This window comes from Macadamia integrifolia, unplaced genomic scaffold, assembly GCF_013358625.1.
Source record: "Macadamia integrifolia cultivar HAES 741 unplaced genomic scaffold, SCU_Mint_v3 scaffold1270, whole genome shotgun sequence".
Classification (NCBI taxonomy): Eukaryota; Viridiplantae; Streptophyta; class Magnoliopsida; order Proteales; family Proteaceae; genus Macadamia; species Macadamia integrifolia.
The window spans coordinates 157579-178462 of NW_024868138.1; the positions used below are offsets into that span (position 1 = coordinate 157579).

At 43.9% G+C, this 20884-nt stretch overlaps 1 long non-coding RNA gene across 1 annotated transcript; it reads right to left on the bottom strand.

The window, feature by feature from the left end:
* Positions 1-11051: 11051 nt before the first annotated feature.
* Positions 11052-13194, bottom strand: LOC122063246. The gene is made up of 3 exons (XR_006135279.1): positions 13083-13194; positions 12388-12471; positions 11052-11339 (listed from the first exon to the last, which is right to left on the bottom strand). It is a non-coding gene; the product is annotated as an uncharacterized LOC122063246 (long non-coding RNA).
* Between the last annotated feature and the right edge of the window lie 7690 nt (positions 13195-20884).

The window sequence follows — 20884 nt, forward strand, 5'->3', positions numbered from 1 at the left end:
CACCTCAGCATAAGTCTACAGTTTTAACCCAACAATGGTTGACCCAATACCTGGCCTCAACCCTTTCTCAAACTTCTTTGCTTTGGCTCTATCACCTCTGAGATGCTCAGGAGCAAAATTGAATAGCTCCTCAAAACGTTGCTGATACTTGAGCATAGATCGGAAACCTTAAACCAATTAAGAGAACTCACTCTCTCTCCTATGTCAAAAGCTTTCTGGAAAGTAGTTCTCAAAGAAGGCCCCTTTGAAGTCTGCCCAAGTAGGGTTTGGGTTATTAGCCCTTAGAATAGGCTCTGTGGCACTCCACCAATCATCTGCTATGTTTTGCAACTGATAGCCCGCACACAAAATTTTTTGTTCATAAGTACAGCCCATCAGTCTAAAAACTTTCTCTATTCCACCAATCCATCTTGATGGATACAACGGGTCTTGGCCCACCTTTAAGAAGCATGGGGGCCTAAGCCGTTGAAACTTCTCCATCATTTTTGTCAAGTCTGTCCAACCCTCTACATAGGCCTGGGCTTAATCCGGCAATGGGTCTTGCACCTGCCCATGCACATTTGGATGCCCTTGCCCATGCACTTGTGCCCCACCAGATGTCTGAAGGGTGGCCGATCCAGTGGGTATTGGAGTAGATATCTATTGAGTAGGTGGTGCGAGTGATGCATTACGGGCTCCCATCGCCGCTTGGATCCTATCATTGATCCCGGCCATAAATTGATTTTGCCTTTCCTCAACTCCTTATAACATATTATCTATGATCGATGCCACATCATGGGCTGTAAGCACCGACTGAGCTGGGGATGCATTATAGGGTCTACCCTGATTTCTTGTAGGGGAAGCAGGAGGTGACGAGCATGATTGGGATTAGGATCGAGTGTTCCAGTGTGACATGACTCCTGTGGAGGAATCTAATTAATTCACATGCATATACAAGGTTGCATGTAAATGGAACACATGCATACATATTAGGTCCCACACATATACAATAGGCAAAATTAGGGTTAGGGCATACATAAGTGGGGTCCACACATATTTGTATCCGATCACACGCGTATCACAAAGAGGCATCCCCTTAAGGTAATAAAATAATAATCAAATTTGGGAAAAAAAATTATTTCCAAAAATAATCATTGGAAACAAGGGCATCTTTCACTAGAAATATGACTTAATCCAAAAAAAATATCAGTGTCATTTTCGATGGATAAAACAAAGAGCAAACTGGGACTTTTTATTTCACTGGAAACAAGCACCAGAAGAAAGTCCAGTGTTTCCGGTGGTTCCAACACGGCTATAAATAGACTTGGGTTTGGGTTTCATTGTACAAAATCCTATTCTAACTTGTGAAAAAAGTGTGGAAATGGCCAAGGAGAGTTTTTCAACCCATTCCCTACCTTCCTCTTGCTATTTTGCAAGCGATTGGTGCTGCGTAAGCATCAAAGGTACGTTTCTCCTCTTTGTAACCTAGTTTTGTGATTTTCTTCTCTGTGAGCTTTACAATCAGCCATTGAACTAGGTTTTCATTCTTAAATCCTTAGGAATAATATTACAATGATGTCTGGACACTGTGTTCGTACCTGACGTGTTGTTGAACAAAAGGAGCAAGACGCCATCGCTAAATTCAACCCAATCTTGTTCTGCTCTATAGCTGAGCGAGACCATTGGGAACTCTTCGAGCGCCGCAACATAGATCCAGGAGTCTATGTGAGGATAAGAGACTTTTATGCATTCCATCTCCGTCAACGCTTTGAGGTGATCGGGTGGCATCTTAAAACCCAACAAGTGCTACTACCCAACACTGGTCAGGTTGTTCTACTCCAACCTGTAATGTATGAACCGAGGTACCAAAGATATGTGGATCGCCTACTATGTGAAGGGGTTGGAGATGTCCTTTGACATGAAGCAGTCAACCAATATTCTGATGGTCAAAAATGCCGGTGACCTGGTGTACTGCCTGCCTCGGACTCCAGCATATGACTTCCAGAGTCTCAATACCTTTCAGGAGATAAATGATATGTTGACTAAGGAGGCCAAGTGATGGAACTGTTCAGTCAACTATTTTGCTACTATAAAGGTCATATGTTGTGCTGTCTAGTTGAACATTCTCCCCACTTGTGGATACTACGATGAGGTATCCGCACTACACACCTATGTGACTTATTGCATATAGATGGGGGCGCAAATACATATTCCTTACCTCTTGATGTGGACCATGGTAATTCGGTCTGAGGGGCAGGATCATCAAGTTGGGAACCTATGCTACGGAAGAATACTGACTGACATCTTTCAACATTTTGGGGTGGATTTGGAGGGAGAGGCACGCTTGAGTGAAGAGGTCACAGACTTCAACCAAGATTCTCTGAGGAAGATGACCCTAGATATGAGGGACATGACACCTGATCTAGAGGCAGGTGTGTAGCCTATGGAGGCATAGGGTGGCGGTGTCGGTGGTGTTGGTGGAGGTGTTGCTGGTGCAGGAGGAGAAGTTACTGGGGTTGGTGGGGTTCCACCACCTGATCCCCAGGCTATGGGTTCTAGGATTGCCTCCACTTCCTAAGGCACTAGGGGTGTGAGACCTTACGGTCTCAATGATGTTATGGCATGCCTGGATACCACCACATCACTGATGAGGAGCATAGATGGCCACTTCAACAACATAGAGAGGACCTATTACCTTATGGACAATAGAGTGGCCTCCTTAGAGGCACAGATGCAGGCGATGGTCTTCCATCTTGGTATTTGGGTGCCTCCTCCAGGAACGCATGATCCGAACCAGGCTCATGGCTAGGGATAGAACCACCAGCAGCAGCAGCAGGAGTAGTGGCATGTTTGCCACTATAGTTTTTAGGATTTCCCTTTTATGTTTTATTAAAGTTTGATGTTTTATGTTTAGTTGAACCTTTACTTTTTGTCATTTGCTTTTGTCATTTACTTTCCAAATATTTAGGCCAGTTAGGGTTTCCTGCTTTCAGTACTTAAATTTTATAAAAGTGTAAGTTGTGTATTCAAATTCTCTATTATAATGAAACAGCTTTAACACCTATAATTGTCTCCTAATTGTGAAATTTCTATTAATGTTGCCTTGAGATTTTTATTAAATCCTAATTTCCCCAAGTTATGGTTCGATCAAGATTATGAGTTAAGGTAGAGCTTCATGCTCTGATACCATAACTGTCACACCCCACTTCCAGTAGACCCAACTTATCACTAGAAAAATTGATGATGTGAGTAAGACACTTACCTTTCTTACAAACCTACCAGGATCTCTGATAGCAGTACCTTAACATTTCACAATATCACATCACAAACCAACAACAAGCAACAGAATCAGAGTATAGTAGCAGAATCATAAGTAAAATGGAGAAACATCTAATGATAATATAATAGCAATAACCAAGTTATTCTGTTACATTCATCCATGACATATATTATAAATCTTAAAAAATATAAAATCCACAGTTATACCCAAAAGTATCAAAGTATGATGTACAATCTCACGGTGCGGTGTAAGCATAGTGATCACAAGCACAGTCCTGATCGTGCTTCCCCACTTCTGGCATCTATCAGTCGCTCACACCATACTCTGACCCAGAAGATACTGGGTCACATACCATAGGCACCACGGTACCGGCATCATCATCTAAAAAGTGTGTATACGTGGAGTGAGCTTTCTAACTCGCTCAATGAGGGGTGGGGTCAAGCACATCCAAGTAAGACAATAGTAATAATAATTCGTGATGCATGGTAGTGAAAACTAAATACATAGTCCATGATACTCATGATGCAGTTCATTTATTTATTATCCACCTAACAATATAACTAAGACTGGTAAAATGCTACTATGGCGCATTAGGTTGTATCCTTCATCTTAGAACCACCATCGACTACACAAGGATACAAACCCTAGCCGTGAATAGAAGCCTATCGATCCTCATATGCATCCATGGGTCACCCAGTAAATCCCTGATAATCCCCTCCTGGTAGTCATGGCACCGGTAACACATCGACCACGCTGGATAGGTTCCTGCCTCTGACAACAATCACATTGTACTACGGGTGTGGCATTCTGAAAAGGCACATCGAACATACCACAGTGGGTTATCCAACACCTTAACCCTTATTAGAAAGGGTTCGTAGCATAGGGAGTGATATCTAACCACATATATTCTACATGCCTTCATAATAATATAGTTAGTATGGATTACACAATACCAGTGAGACCTCGGCCACAAAGTGTAATCCATCTCCAAATACAGTCCCGAGTACATGATACCAGTGAGACCTTGGCCACAAAGTAAAACCTGAGACTAATTACCTATCCTAGCATACATATCACAGTTGAGTATGGACTACGTGACATCGGTACTTATCATCGACCACGAAGCTTATCCATTTCCAAATACAGTCCCGGGGTACATGATACCAGTGAGACCTTCACCACAAAGTGTAACCCGTGATTACAACTAACTCTAATACATATAATTAATGCATGAATGCCACATATATATGGTAATCACGGCACCGGTACCACCTCGGCCATGATGGATTTCGTCTCAGACACAACCATACACACGGCGATCACGGTATCGGTACCACCTCGGCCACATCGGATCCCGTCATACATCTCCATACAATTCATATCATAATCGTAAAATACCAAATGTAACATATCATCATCGTATTTGAGAAATTACAATTAAACATATAATTCTAAGCATGTGAGTAATTTAATAATAATAAAAATTTCAAGAATAAATACAGTCCATCACTCACCTGGTTTTTGTTCAAGTGTGCTAGGGTTCAAGTACAACCACCGGTCGATCAACTCAATTCCAACTTTGGGGTTCCTGTACATCACTGTCCTAGGCACAAAAGGAACCAAACATCAATACCGGTCAGGAACATCGGGTGGGGCCCACATGGATCACCCCCAAAGGGTACAAACAATATCCATCAGTGACAGTAATGTCACCGAAAACACCCATCAGAAATAGGGTTTTTCCATCGAAAAAATCAGTCCTACATCTGGTGGAACTGACAGAGAGTCCCTAAGGCTCTGAAGTTCACTGAAATATGCCACTAGAAGAAGGTCCAGTGTTTTTGATGGCTTGCTTCCGGTGGTGGTACAGGAGTGTTCAGCCATTTTGGGGTTTTTTGGCTCGGTCCCAATCACTGGGATTTGTTCCATGGAGTTTGTATGGAATGGTCCTAGCATCATTCTAAGCCAATAAAATCCCAATTTCACCAAGCCGTTTGGGAGATATGTCAATCGAACGAGCGAAACCCTAGTTGGTCATTTGGCAATACTTGTTGCCAGAGCTCACTGGGCTTGGTTCGAGCTCGACAACAACACTAGGGGTAGAATACGTATTCCACAACCTCCACACGGTTTATACACTAAGATTCCATCCAAACCTAGCTTTGTCTAGGTCAAAATGAAGAGAGAGAGTGGTGGAAGGGAGTGTACTTACCTCCGGTAATGATTTCAACAACTGGGTGACAGCCATACCAAGGTAATCATTCTTCCTTCTTCTTCCCCTTATTCTTCTTCCTTTATCTCCTCTTTTTCTCCTCCCTTACGTTGGACACAAGAGAAATGAGGAATTCATTCCTCATTTCTTACTTAAGTGTTAATTTTTTAGACCTTAGGGTCTGTTTGGTTGGACCTTAATCAGACCAATCGGGTTATTATGACTTTTGGAGACTGAGAACCTGACCACTTAGGTCCGAAATGCATTCACATTAAGAGAAAAATATGGGGGATGATTTGGGATCATCCGAGACTATTCACGACATGAGTGGCGGGATCCACGGGCATCAACACCTTAACAGCAGCCTGTTAGGCTCACCGAAAATAGCCCACTAGATTCAGGCCTAGTGGATCCGGTGGCTTATTTTTGGTGGTCATGATAGCTTGCTATCCAATAGCTGGTATTGCATAGGTGATTGCCCTCAGTTGTGCTTAGGGTCTTTTGACAACTCCAGTACATGCCGGGATTCATATTTGAGGAGTCGAGTCACTTACCTTCTAGGATCGAGAGGTACAAATCCCCTCCAGTTAGACTAGCATGCGATGCACGAAGACTTGTGGTTAACTCTCCCCCTTGGGCAATGGGTGGCCGTGAGCCAAAATCCAGCCGTGCTTCCAAACTCTAGTCTAAGACCTATCACAATAGTTCAAATTAGACCGAGTTAGGGCATGGGTGTAACAAACAACATCTTCACTCCCTTGATTAGGAGATCTATAAGAAAACCTTATCTCCAACACCAAACTCTAGATGCTTCCTCTTGACATCTGCATAACTCTTTTGTTTATATTGAGCTACCTTAATCCTTTCTCTGATCACATTCACCTTCTCACTAGTGGCTTGTATCAAGTCCAGGCCTAGAATGTTTCATTCACCAACTTTGTCCCAATACTAAGGCATCTGGCATTTTCTACCATATTGTGCCTCAAATGGAGACATACCGATGGTGGCCTGGTAACTGTTTTGTAGGAGAACTCAATAAGAGAGATGTGCTCATCCCAACTATAACTTATGTCCAAGGCACATGCTTGAAGTAGGCCCTCCAATGTCTGGATAGTCCTTTCCAACTATCCATCGGTCTGTGGGTGGAATGCAGTGCTGAAATTTAACTGTGTGCCCATAACCTTCTACACATATGTCCAGAACTTGGAAGTGAATCTGGGATCTCGATTGAAGATGATGCTAACGGTACACTATACAACTGGATGATGTTGTCAATGTATAGCTTGGTTAACTTGTCCATGGAGAAAGTGACCTTAATTGGGATGAATTAAGCTACCTTGGTCCAGTGGTCCATAACTACCCAAATGGCATCCATACCCTTATTAGTGCGGGGTAAGCTTGTGACGAAGTCCATAGTGATATTCTCCTATGTCCACTCTGGAATAGGTAGTGATTGTAATAAACCATGGGCCTTTCTCTTTCAGTCTTAACTTGGTGGCTTGTGAGGCACCTTACCACATGCATGGCCAGATCATTCTTCATTCCTCTTCACTAGTAGGAACCCTTTAGATCCTTGTACATCTTGGTGCTGCCTGGGTGAATAGAGTATGAAGAGCTATGTGCTTCTCTCAAAATAGTATCTCCTAAATCATCATCACTAGGCACACATAATCTCCCTTTGAACTTAAGAATCCCCCCTTCAGTTAGGGAGAAATCTGGGTCTTTCTGATTTCCCACCTTACAGTTAGCTATCATTTTCTACAACTCTCCATCAGTACCCTGAGCTACAATGATTCTATCCACTAGACTATGTTGTACCACCAATGCCGATACTGACAAGGTGACACCTTCCACCAATAGTTCCAAGTCTAGTTTCCTAGCCTCTTCTATGAGATGCTCATTGGTAGTCAAGGAAGCAAGAGTCAATGACTGAGATTTCCAACTAAGTGCATCGGCTACCATATTGTCTTTCCCTGTGGTAGTGGATAGTACAATTATAATCCTTCATCATCTCTAACCATCATCTTTGTCTCATGTTGAGGCATGTCCGGGCTAGGTGACTTGGTTGGTCATAATGGAAGCACCTAGGGTTTGATCCAACGGATTGAGACATACCACTGGAGCGGGAGGATTGGGATGCTTGACTTGCTTCTGGCCTTCTTGATTGGACTGGAGTTGGGTTGATATAAGGGCCTCTTAAGTGCTTGCTGGCTCCCTTGGAATCAGTGGATGCCATGGGCCTCTTCCCCATTCCTAGTTGAGCCAAGAAATTGTCCCTATGTCGGTCCTCAATGGACTTAGCCACTTGGACCACTTCAGCATACGTCTGCAGCTTCAACCCAACCATAGTAGAACTGATGCTTTGCTTAAACCCCTTTTCAAACTTCCAAGCCTTGGACCTATCATTTTGGATGTGCTCCGGAGCAAAATAGTATAGCTCCTCATACCTCTGTTGGTACTCTAGCACCAATCAGGATCCTTGAATCAGATTGGAGAACTCACTCTCTCTCTTATCCAGAAAGCTCTCGGGGAAATAATTTCTAAAGAGGTCTCCTTAAAGTTTTCCCAAGTGGGGGTGGGTTTGGTTGCTCCATAATGGGCTTAGTAGCCCTCCACCAAGCATCGGCTTCATTTTACAATTGGTAGCCAGCACATAATATTTTCTCCTCATCATTGCAGCCCATCAACTTGAAGACTTACTCCATACCCCCAATCCATCTTGAGGGGAGCAACTGGTCATGGCTCACATGGGAGAAGTATGGGGGACCTCAGCTTTGGAACTTCTCCATCATCTTGGTTAGGTCTGTCCAACCCTCTACTTGCACTTGGGCCTGTCCTTGCACTTACCCAGGTACTTGTCCTTGAAAATGCCCATGCACATGCCCTTGCATCCCATCGGATGTCTGAAGGGTGGCTGAACCATCTGGTACTGGTGGAGTAGGATGTGCAAGGGGTGCATTCCGGGCTCCAATAGCAGCCTAGATCCTGGTATCAATCACGGCCATAAACTGATTTTTCCTCTCTTCCACCTCACTCCCATTATATTGGCAACACCCTGTGCTGAGAGAACCAATGGGGCCAATGGCACATTTTGCAGTCTGCTTTAGTTCCACGTAGGGGAAGCGGGACGTGACACGTCAGATCTAGATTGGGTATTCCTACGCGACATGATTCCTTTTGAGGAATATTGATTAGTCACACATACATAGATAGTGAGCATGTTAAGGTCAACATGCATAGTGGGTCCCGCATGTGTACACAAGGAATATAATAGGGTTAAAATATGTATAGGTGGGGTCCACCAAGTATCAAAATCCGATCACACACGTAATAGGAAGAAAACCCCAAAAATGTTCAATGGAAACAAGGATTTTTCACTAGAAATAGGGGTTGGCTCATTGGAAATAGAAATCATATTTTTGGTGACCAAAATAGAGAGCAATCCTGGAAATTTTTGTTCACCGGATTTAGGTCCAGTGTTTTCGGTGGACCCAAACACGATATAAATAGCTCAAGATTGGGGTTTCTCTCAAAAAACCCTACCCTACCTATTGGAGAAAGTGAGGAAAAGGCCAAGGAAGTTTTCCAACCTATTCCCTACCTTCCACTTGCAATTTCACGACTGATTAGCGCCGCCTATGCATCCAAGGTGAGTTCTTCTTTTCTGACCTAGGTTTTGGGATTTTCTCTTTGTTTTTTGCATTTTCACTAACTTAGGTTTTGTTTTTCTTAATCTTAGGAACTTTGTGTTGCAACCATGTTTGGTCGCTGTGTTCATCCCTATCGTGGTGCCACACAACTGGTCGTTCCTAAAGAAGAACAGTATGATCATCGATTGTTCTGCTCTGTGGAGGAACAAGATTGATGGGAGAAGTTTGAGTATAGGAATGTCGATCCTAGGAAGTATGTGAGGATAAGGGACTTCCACCAGTTTTGCCTCTGCCAATACTTCAAAGCCGTTAGGTGGTATAGTATCCTAAAATCGAATGTGAAGTACTACCCCAGCCTCGTGAGGCTCTTCTAATGTAATCTACAATGTGAGAATCGCAGCAATGAGGAGATGAGGATCACCTCAAGGGTGGAGGGGGTCGATATCTCTTTTGGCATAGCTGAGTTGGCCAACATTCTGATGATCTCTAATTAGGGAGAGTTGGCTTACTGTCCTCCTAGGACTCCGTCTTATGAGTTCCAGAACTTTGATGTCCAGGTAGAGATGGACAACATGCTCATAAAGGAGGCTTCTGGATGGCACTTGACTGCCAATTATCATGCTACGCCGAAGGTTATATGCAGAGCCATTTAGCTAAATGACTTCCTACCAGCGATCACTTTGATGAGGTATCCATTCTACAGGCCTATGTCACTTACTATGTCTACTTGGGGCTACAGTTCTGCCTACCTTATCTATTGATGTGGACCATGGTTACAAGGGCTGAGGGAGGGGCATGTAGGGCTGGAAACCTCTGCTACGGTTGGATTCTGAATGAGGTCTTCCTACGGTTTAGTGTGAACTTGGAGGGTGAGGAGAGCTTGAGAACTGGTGTTTTGGGTTTCAACCAAGATTCTCTGAAGAAGATGACTCTAAATATGGAGGAGGTCACTGAGGATGAAGCCAAGGAGGATCAGCCAATGGATATAGAGAACCAGCCAGGAGGTGGTCATAGGGGTGGTCATGAGTGTGATGGAGGTGCAATCCCTCCATTTGTGCCTCCTGCTGGGGTGGTTCCACCACCTAACCCTCAGGCTTTGGGGACTTATGTGGCTTCCTCTTCTTATGGTGCTAGGGGTGCAAAGCCCTATGGACTCAATGATGTGATGGCCCATTTTGATGCCACCACAAACATATTGAGGAGGATGGAAACTCATCTGGAGAGTGTGGATAGGAGCTACTACCTGCTGGACTATCGAGTGGCCTCCCTTGAGGCACAGATGCAGGCAATGGTATTCCACCTTACCATTCCAATGACAGAGCCGGGAGCACAAGGTTAGAACCGGGCTCAAGGCTGTGGGCACAACTAGCAGTAGGATCAGCAGCAGTAGTGGCTTAGGTTGTCACTATGGTCTTAGGATTTCCCTTTTCCATCTTTTCTTTCTAATTTCATGTTCTAGTTGTTAGTTGAAGTTTATTTTCTATCATTTGCTTCTGTTATTTGGATTCCTAGATTTAGGCTAGTTAGGATTTCTAGCTTTCTATCATTTATTTTTGAGAAAAATTGGTGTAAGCTTATGTACTCAGTTCTCTTTATATATAATGAAAGGACTTTGACACTTATACTTGTCCCCTAGTTGTCCAATTTCTATTATTTGTTGTTTTTAAGATTTTTATTTAAATCCTAATCCTTAAGTCATGGTTCGGTTGAGATTGTGTGTTAAGGCAGACCATCGCGCACAGATACTAAGCTATCACACCCCAATTCCAGTCAACCTAATTTACCACTAGGAATACCAGTGGTGTGAGTAATACGCATACTCGTCTTACAAACCTACCAAAATTTCTGATAGCAGTACCTTCACATAAACAATCTCATAACACAAACCAACCAATAGCAGTGGAATCAGAGTATAATAGCAGAATCATAATTAAAATGGTGAACATCTAGTGATATCATATATATACGTAACCAAGTTATTCCATTACAATCATCCATGACTTATAAATAATAAGTCCAAAAGTATACCATCCACAATTCTGTATCAGAATAACAAAAGTACGCCAAGCATCTCATGGTGCCGCCTATGCACAAAAGTCACATGCACAGTCCTAGTCATGCTCTCCTGCTTCTGGCATCCACCAATCGCCCACTCTATACTCGGGTCCAGAGGAAGGAAAGTCACAAACCACGAGCATGACTGTACCTGCATCATCATCTAAAAGGGGCATATACGTGGGGTGAGCTTCCAACTTGCTCAGTGAGGGGTGGGGTTCATGCACAATCAAGCATAAGCATTCACATATATAATATTCCATGATGACATGATTACAAAAATTAAACACATAATCCATGATATGAATGATGCAATCCATTGGATTATTAATCCACCTAACAATACAACTAAGTCTGGTAAATGCTACTATGACACATTAGGTTGTATCCCTTATCTTGGAACTGCCAACGACTACACAACGATACAAACCTTAGCTATGATTAGGAGCCTGTCAGTCCTGGTATGTGTCCATCGATCACCCAGCAAACCCCAGATAATCCCCTCCTGGCAATCATGGTATCGGTATCACCATTGGCCACACCGAATAAGTTCCCACCACTGACAAGAATCACACCGTACCACGGGTGTGGCATTCTGGGAAGGTTCATCGTACATACCACCATTGGGTTATCCAACACCTTATGCCCTCAAGGGGACGTAGCATGGGGAATGCCACCTAACCACAATATCCTACATGCCTTTCATAATGATACAGTTAGTATGGACCACGTAATACCGGTACCACCATCGGCCATGAAGCAGGTCCATTTCCAAGTATAGTCCTAGGGCGTATGATACCAGGAACACATTGGCCACAAGGTGTAACCCATGACCATATACCTATCTAGTATGCATAACAGTTGAGTATGGTCTACGTAACACCAAGATTCCCATTGGCCGCGTAGCGTATCCATTTCCAAATGCAGTCCTGGAGTACACGATACTGGGAACACATTGGCCACAAAGTGTAATCCGTGACTACAAGTAATTCTAATGCAACAAACATACAATAATCACGGTACCGGTACCACCTTGGACACATTGGATTCTGTCTCACAACATACATCTCATTTCATTTCCATCAAAATATAACATGTTATAGAACATCATCATCATTTAAGAAATTTATATAATCATATGAAAATCCAACACATGCGAGTAGTTCTATTATAATTAAACACTTCCAAAAGAAAAGTCAACCATCTCTCACCTTGTTTAAGTTCGAACGGATCGGGTTCCAAGTACGGCCACCGAGTGTTCAAATCAATTCCGACCTTGGGGTACATGTGCATCTCTATTCTAGACACAAAGGTAATCGGATGTTAATAGGTGTCAAAAACATCGGAGGGGGCCCATAGGGGTTACCCCCAAAGGGTAGACGTACTGTCAAATATTGACAGTCCAAGGTGTCACCGGATTCAGTCACCAAAAACAAGGTTAGAACCCACCGGATTCATCAGATGTGAATCCGATGGCCCTGGAAGAGAGCTCCTAAAGCTCAAACACTTCACTAGAAATAGCCACCAGATCCTGTCGTAGTGTTTCCAGTGGAAACACAGGAACTATCCATGGGTTTTGGGGCTTTTTGGCTCGGGTCTGATCGTCAGGATTTGTTACGTGGAGTTTGTAGGGGGTGTTCCTAGCATCATTTTAAGCTAAATAAATCCTAATTCCATTGGACCATTTGGGAGATACATCGATCAAATGATCGAAGCCCTAGTTGGTCATTTGGTCACAAGCATTGTCGGAGCTCACCGGACTTGGTTTGAGCTTGGCATTCACACCCCAGAGGTGGAATATGCACTTCCCAAGGTTGGGGGTGTGGGGAGGTCATGGTTCACATCCATACACACCCTAACCTAGCTCAAAATGAAGAGAGAGAGTGGTAGGAGAGGTGGCTCTTACCTCCGGCAGGGATTCTAGCAACTAGGTGGGCAATCGGCACCAAGGTGAGCTTCCTTCCTCCTTCCTATTCTTCTTCCTTTCTCTTCCCTTTGCTCTTCTTATTTCCCTCCCCCACGTTCTTGTACAAGTGAGAAATGAGTAATATATATAGTAAGTTAGGTCCTTAGGGCCTGTTTGGATGGTCCTAGTCCGGTCCAATTGGGTTAATCTAACTTTTGGGACACGTGGGTCCGTCTCCTTAGACTCACAAGAAACACAAGTCACTGGAAGATCAACCATAACTTCAGAGCGGCAAATACCATTGCAAATTTCTTAGCCAGAGATGTGACAAAGACGGGTGTTTCTGAGGCTAATATTTTATTTCCAAATCATGTAGTGGAGCTCCTTAGCAGAGATGCTAATGGTAGACCCAACTATAGGTTTTGATAGCTTTCCTTCTCCTTTCCCCTGCTGATGTCAATGCCAAAGGTGGGGGTTTGGAGAGGGGTTTTGTCCTCTCGGATGGATGATGTACTCTGTTCTTTTTTTCTCTGAATTTTGAATAAATCTCATTTAGCGAAAAAGAAGTCACGGGGAAAGTATGGGAGGGTGTGTGTGTTCATCCAGGGTTGTTGCTGATACAAGAGGTGGGATCCACAGGCATCAGAGCTAGTTCAACAGCATAGATGACCATTGGATTGAGCCCACCGGATTCAAGCCCAGGTGCTTCCAGTGGCATATTTCATGTGGTCAAGACAGTTTGTTGTCTTGACTACTTACTGTCCACCAGTTGTTCTTGTACAGGTAGTTGCCCTAGGCTGTGCTCATGGTCTTCTAACACTTTTTGTGCATACAAGGATTCAGGTTTAGGGTGTCGGGTCACTTATCGTCTAGAATCGAAAGGTTTGAATCCCCTCTAGTTGGGTTGCTTAGCATGTGTAAACACCCAATTTTGTCACCCCCTCTAGCTATGATGAAATGCAGATCTTGGATGTGACTTCTTGCTTCTGATCAATAGAGATGATGATTGACTAAGGAAACCCAAAAACATCCCCTACCTAAAAACCTCGGGAACCCTATGCGAGAAAAAGAGGGTCTAATTTTAACTTTTTATATATGATGGAATCCAGTCAAAATGACCATTCAGATGGATAGTACTTGGAAATGCCATTCCGACGATTTATGGTACATTAAAATTAGACCATCAGATCTCTCGCAATCATCCCTGAAAATTTATTTTTTTCCACGTGCATGTCGTGTGCACCAACCTACGCACAACAGCAGCCCAGCCCATGTACGCAAGTAGGCTAGCCCATCGCGCACGTAGGCTAGCCCCCGTGCAATTGCAGGCCAACCCGCTTATACCCTGTTAGCTAATGTGCCCCCACTGCCCGTCTCCCGCACGCACCCATGCATGCCCCATGCACCTCTGCCCAGCCTTGTGTGCCACCGTCAATGGCCAGGATTTGAGTTCCATTGACCCAATGGGTGAAGAGATTTTCTCTTCACCCGCTTACACATTTTACCTTGTCCCGCTAGCATACCCTACACTGCAACCTCCCATTGGCCCAAAAAAAAGACTCACTTTTCCTATTAGTCCGAAAAACTATCTCTCACCCCATTGGCCCAAATTGTCATTTTTTCTTCCCATTAGCTTAAAAAAACCACTTTCTCCTACCATTGGCCAAGGGAATTCCCTTTCTTTCCCCATTGGTTCAAGAATCCCATAAATACCCCCTCCCTTTGGTTTTTCACAACACAACACCACAAGATCCAAGCCTCCAAGTGAGCATCGTAGAGAGAGAAGCTCTGCCCTCTCTCCTCCCCTTCCCCCTTGAGATTTTTCAAGTCTTTGGAGAGATCTTCATAAGATCTAAAGTGTTCTTCAGATCTTCGAAATGTTCTTCAGGCCATCGAAACTTTTCAATCCTTTGTCTTCTTTGAGTGAGATTTTATGTCAGAAAAATTTCCCCTTAGTCTCCCATCCCCTCTTGAGGTTCTTCCAGTCATCGTGGAGATCTTCATAAGATCTGAGGTGTTCTTCAGGCCTTCGAAGTTCCTCAATCCGTAGGATTAGCCTTTCCCTAGCGGAAGCTCGTCCATAGTGCTACCTCAGCCTAGCCCTCCCATAGCCTTCCTAGCAGAAGCTCTACCGAATCAACACCTCAGCCAAAAATCCAAAAACAGCCCCCTCCCTAGTGGAAGCTCTGCCGAATCGATACCCTAGCCTAAAACCCAAAAGTAACCGTTCCTAGCCGGAACACTATCCAAATATCACCACAATCAACGTCTCTCGAGAAAGGAAGTTGGGGGTCAAGACCATCTTCCCCTGAGTTAGGAGAATCCAAAAAATAGCTCATGTTGACACTAATCGGGGTCCCACCCCTCTTGACCCGAAACAGGGGTCAAGCACAGGCATAATTTCTTACCCAAATTAGTATAATGTAGACTTTGTATTGACATTATTTTAGTGTGTACAATCATTTAGATTCAGTCAATATATGTGCGATAACTTAGCCATACATGCGGAATAGGAATAATTATGGAAAATGTTTGTTCTCAAGCATCTAGTAAGAAGACAGGTTAAACCTGGTAGATTGGGTGCCTAAAACCTTCCCAACTCTACAACCTGACATTTACCCTAAATCTCTGGACCAGACCAACTTTCGGGCCCTTTTCTCAGGAATTGGGCCCACCCCTAGATCCTAGGCCCATAATCCTAGGCGGTGACTCCAAACCCTTTTGCATGGTCTCGATCCCTATATTGGACCATCATCAAGTCCCCATCTTCAAATATGAACTTTGCACTCTTGTAAAATAGTCCTCCATGTATCTTTGAGTGGTGATACCCCTCCCTCATGAAAGAGAAAGAGAGGAGAGAGGACAAAATGATGCAAGCCCTTCTTCCTCCCCCACAAAGGGAGGAACGCAAACACATCTCTTCCGGTTGCTACCCTCACAGTGGCGACTCCACTGGGAATAAATGGCAAGCTTCTGACACTAGATGCTACTATTAAATGCAAAAACATTTTCCACCACATCTGTTTGAAAACATGTTTGGCTAACCCCATGTTTGTATTTGTACTCGCTAACTGCATCATACATCTTACTTGAAGTAAAATCATTTGGCGAGACTCCCTGTCATGCCCGCACTCTCAGGGAGGTCAGTGCATGTTATAAAGAGTACTTTGAGAGCAAATGGTAGCCGCTTCCTACACAAGGGTGTGGGGTATTGTTAAATGGCGAGGATGTTTGTAATTGTGCCAGCACCCTCAGGGAGGTCCGTACACTTTATGACATTCTGAGATCAGATAATGATATTCCCACATTACACTTTTGCACACAATCACTCACGGTTCCACCACCCCATGGCCAGTTGCTTAACCTCATGTGTAGTCACAAGTAATGGGCAAGGAAGTCACCCCCTTGATCTCATACCAACGGGTATATCAAAAGGATCACGTATCTAGCATATATAGATCCTGTAAAGGAAGACTTGTCGGTCCTATTGCATCCACTGCATGCTCGCATCATATAGGAAATAGATGGAGAATGCTAAGAATGCCACAAGCTGATCTATAGAATTTGTTTGCGGTCTTGAAAACAAATTTTCCTATGATATATTCTAGTCATAAAGAGGTGCTCTCCTAAGTGAGTTTCGGATAAAAGGTGTCCTTCCTCCTTAAAATTGAAATATGGATGATTTGGCATATGCGATCCGGGCTGATTTCTTTCAAAGTCCCGCGAAATGCCAAATTATCTAAAAGACCCAAGGAAACTAGGAGGAAGGTCACATAGTTGGATAAGATTAAGGAAAGTATGATGTTATTAGCAAAGAATGTATTAATAGGAATATTCTAGTCAAGACATTTGTGTAAATCTCCCACTTATGGCATTGAGTGGACTAGGGGCATCAACCCCTAGCCACCCCCTACCATTAAGTGGACTAACTTTAGATGGATAATTGGTTGTTAATCTAGTGAATGTGTGAACAAAGGGGTTGAGAATATAAGAATCCTAAAATATGCCACTTTTTGGTTCAGGCATAATTCCACACCTCAAGTATTCTTTGCAGTCCATTTGGACACGTCAGGATAACCGGTTGACTCGATTAAGACCAATATCACCTCTGTCATCTCTTCGAGATTGTCTACCACCAAGTGATTACAACCCACTCTACATGGATGCACATGATCCTGAATCACCCAGGGAAGCATGGGTCCACCCCGTAGAGACCTTGCAGACAAAAATGACCGAGGTCAAGAGAGGGATAGCACAGATATTGCATGCACTCCAGAAACCTCCCAGAACTGAACCAGCACAAGCTATAAGAGAGCTGGATCAAAATGGACCCACAGATCATCACGAGAATTATTTTCGAGTTGACTCAGGAGAACCCGAGCAAGTTAGGCCAACCAGTCAGAAGGAGTTTCTCCTACCCATCCAAATGGGGCCTTTTCCAGGGTCCCTCCTCCCAGGGTAGTGATTGAAGATGAGGAAGAAGAGTTTGCAACGCATGTCTGAATGGAACCTCCAGAGACGGAGTGAGAAAGAAAAGTTCGGGAGCAATTAGAGAAATTGGAAAATATGCTTTTAACGGGAATGAGCTCGGAAAGCCAAGTAGTGGATTCTGATGAAATGAATTTCTTTTATAGGGTAAGGATTCTCGAGAAGTTTAAATGGCAGACCAATAGGTTTGATGGGTCAAGGGACTCCAAGGCTCATCTCAAAGTCTTCCTCAGTATCGCCAAGTCATGGCAACTTACGGACAATCGGATGGGACAAGCATTCATATTAACCCTATCAGGACCAGCACTAAGGTGGCACACCTAGTTGGAGTCTTCTCGAACCCAGAATTGGACAACAATGGTGAAAGCCTTCACAAACCAATACTCTTACAACACCGAAGTGGATGTGAAACATCGGGAGCTTGAGATGTTGAGACAATAGCTTAGTGAAGGATTCACCACCTTCTTGATGAGGTTTAGGGATAAGGCCACCAAGATGGTAGATCAGCCTTCAGAAGCAGAGCAAGTAGAAATGTTAATTGAAAACTTGTCAAAGCCTTATTATGATGTCCTTTACTATCTACTTCTGCAAACTTTTGATGACTTGATAGCCACTGGTACACGTGTGGAAAATAGAACCCTAAGGGAAGTTCAGTATCAAGGATCCTCCCAAGATGCAGGCAAGAACACTAGAGTTGGATGGGGAAAGGGTCTCGAGACCAATATGGTAGGTGTGGGTCAATAGTTAGTCTCACCTGTCACCTCTTCACCACCATTCATGATATAGGTAGATGCACCCTCCTAGAAGGGTCCTCATCCAAGAAGGTAATTTACTAATTTGGGGATGCCTATGATAGCAGTGTATGAAAAGTTAAAGAAACAAGGATTGCTAGGGACGGTGGCTCCAAGCGTAATCAGTAACCCTCCCCCAGCTTAGTACAAAGATCACGAATATTGTGCTCATCACACTCAGAAGGGGCACAACACTGAAATATGTATAGGTCTCCAACATGCAATCCAGGACTTGGTAGATAATGGGACCATTGAAGTCAAGGTGAAGCAATCTTCTAATGTCAATACCAATCCCCTCCCGGATCATGGAACCATCAACATGTTGGAAACAATGAGTGACTAGCAAAATTGGGATCCTAAGTTCTATGATCCAACCCATTTTATTAGGGATGCCAAGAAATACCAAGAAGAGAGGCACATTGAATGGCAAGAGAAGTTCCAGCTTGTGAAAAGGTTGTCCCTTCCCCCAGAATTGGTAGGGCACATCCGTGGATTTATTAAAGATTTTGTCATCCCATGCTCTATAACCGTGTGAACAACCTAGATGAAGAAGAAACAGAGAGTGATCCCACTCAACTCATTGTATCCTGAGCTCGGAAAAATCACATGAAAGCCTGTGCCTACAGGAGAGCCATGAGTCAAAAAGCTAGGGCTTACGAGAAAGCCATTCATCCTTCCTCATCAACAGAAAAATCCACCGTAGCACATCTCCAACCTCCAGCATATCTCCAACCTTCACAATATTACCAATCTCCATTATATTACCAACCTCCACCATATTACCAAACTCCACCATATCATCAACCTTTACCACATCATCAAGGATAAGGAGTTTCCTCATCTTATCACCCCCAATCTTCAAACCCTACCTCTCACATCACATCACCCCACCTCATTACCCTCATCACCCTCATACCAATCCCATTTTCAAGGATCGATATATAACCCAAAAGAAGGATGGATGGATGGGTATAATTGAAAGAATATGCTCACACTACCAGACTCCCTAAATATGACCTCATCAACAGGATCAGTGAATGCTTTAGGAGAAGGCCAGGATGGTGATCCCACTTCTCTAATTCTGCCCATTATATATTCAGAGGATAATCTAGAGATTATTGAAGAAGTCACGGGTGACCACCTCAAAGTAGTGACAGCATTGTCAATGGGAGAACGAATTAAAGAGCACACCTCCCTAATCCACATCGAGAGTGACATAGAAAATGATTAGTCTGGCCTAATCCATCTTCGAGCCAATGAGACCAAGTCTAGCCCTATTGTAGACACCCAATTTTATTACCCTCCTCTGGCTATGATGAAAGATGGATCTTGGGTGTGACTTCCAAGCTTCCGACCGACAGTGATGCTAACAGAGACATTCCCCTATCTGAAACCCTAGAAACCCTGCACAGGAGAGAGAGAAGGTCTATTTTTGACTTTTCATATATAAGGGAATCTGGTCAAGATGATCATACAGATGAATAGTGCTCAGAAATACAATTTCGGTGATATATGACACGTCAAAATCGAACCAATAGATCTCCCTTAATCATCACCGAAAAAACCCATAATCGTGTGCACGTTGCGCGCACTGAACCAAAGGGCCAGCCTGCGCACATGCTTGTTGCCTTTGGCTGCTGCTCATGGCAGCGGCGCGTGGCTGTAGCACATGGACACATGCACATAGCACATACACACATGCACACATGCACACATGCACACATGCGCATGCACACAGCACATGAACACATGCACACATGCATGAACCATACCATGCACGCAGCCATGCCCAGCCCCAAGGCCATATACACAGCCCTCCCACCCTTGGGCCTGTCGGCCTATGCCCCAGCAAGCACAGGCCCGCAGCCTTGCCAACCTTCCTACTCGCTGCTGCCCACTGCTGCAAAGCCTTGCTGCCCACTGCTGCCCATGCATGCACACACCCGTTGCCTATACCCGTACCACCTCGGCCATTACACGTGCATGATCCGTCGGGCACCCGTGACATCACTTACACTACCTACCTAAAATTTCTCTCTCCTCTCGCTTTTCCAAAAATTGCCTTTTTTTGGCTAAACTTTCTCTCCTCCCACTTTTTCAAAAATCACCTTTTTTCGGCTAAATTTCTCTCTCCTCTCGCTTTTCCAAAAACTACCCTTTTATAGCTAAACTTTCTCTCTCCTCCCATTTTTTCAAAAATTACATTTTCAGCTAAAATATCTCTTCTCTCGTTTTTTCGAAAATCACCTTTTTTCAGCTAAAATTTCTCTCTCCTCCCCTTTTTACAAAACCCCCTTTATCCACCAGACAAAAGCCCTCCCCACTAATTTTTTCCTTCAACGTCCCTTTACCCACTAGATAAAAATCCTATCTCTTCACTTTAGACAAGAACCCCCCCTTCCGTCCACTGAATAAAGGGATTCCTCCTCTCTTGTTTAGCCAGAAAAAAACTATAAATACCCCCTCCCTTAGAAAGCACATACCAACACACCAGAATCCCCCTCCCCTCCCCCCTCTTGATTT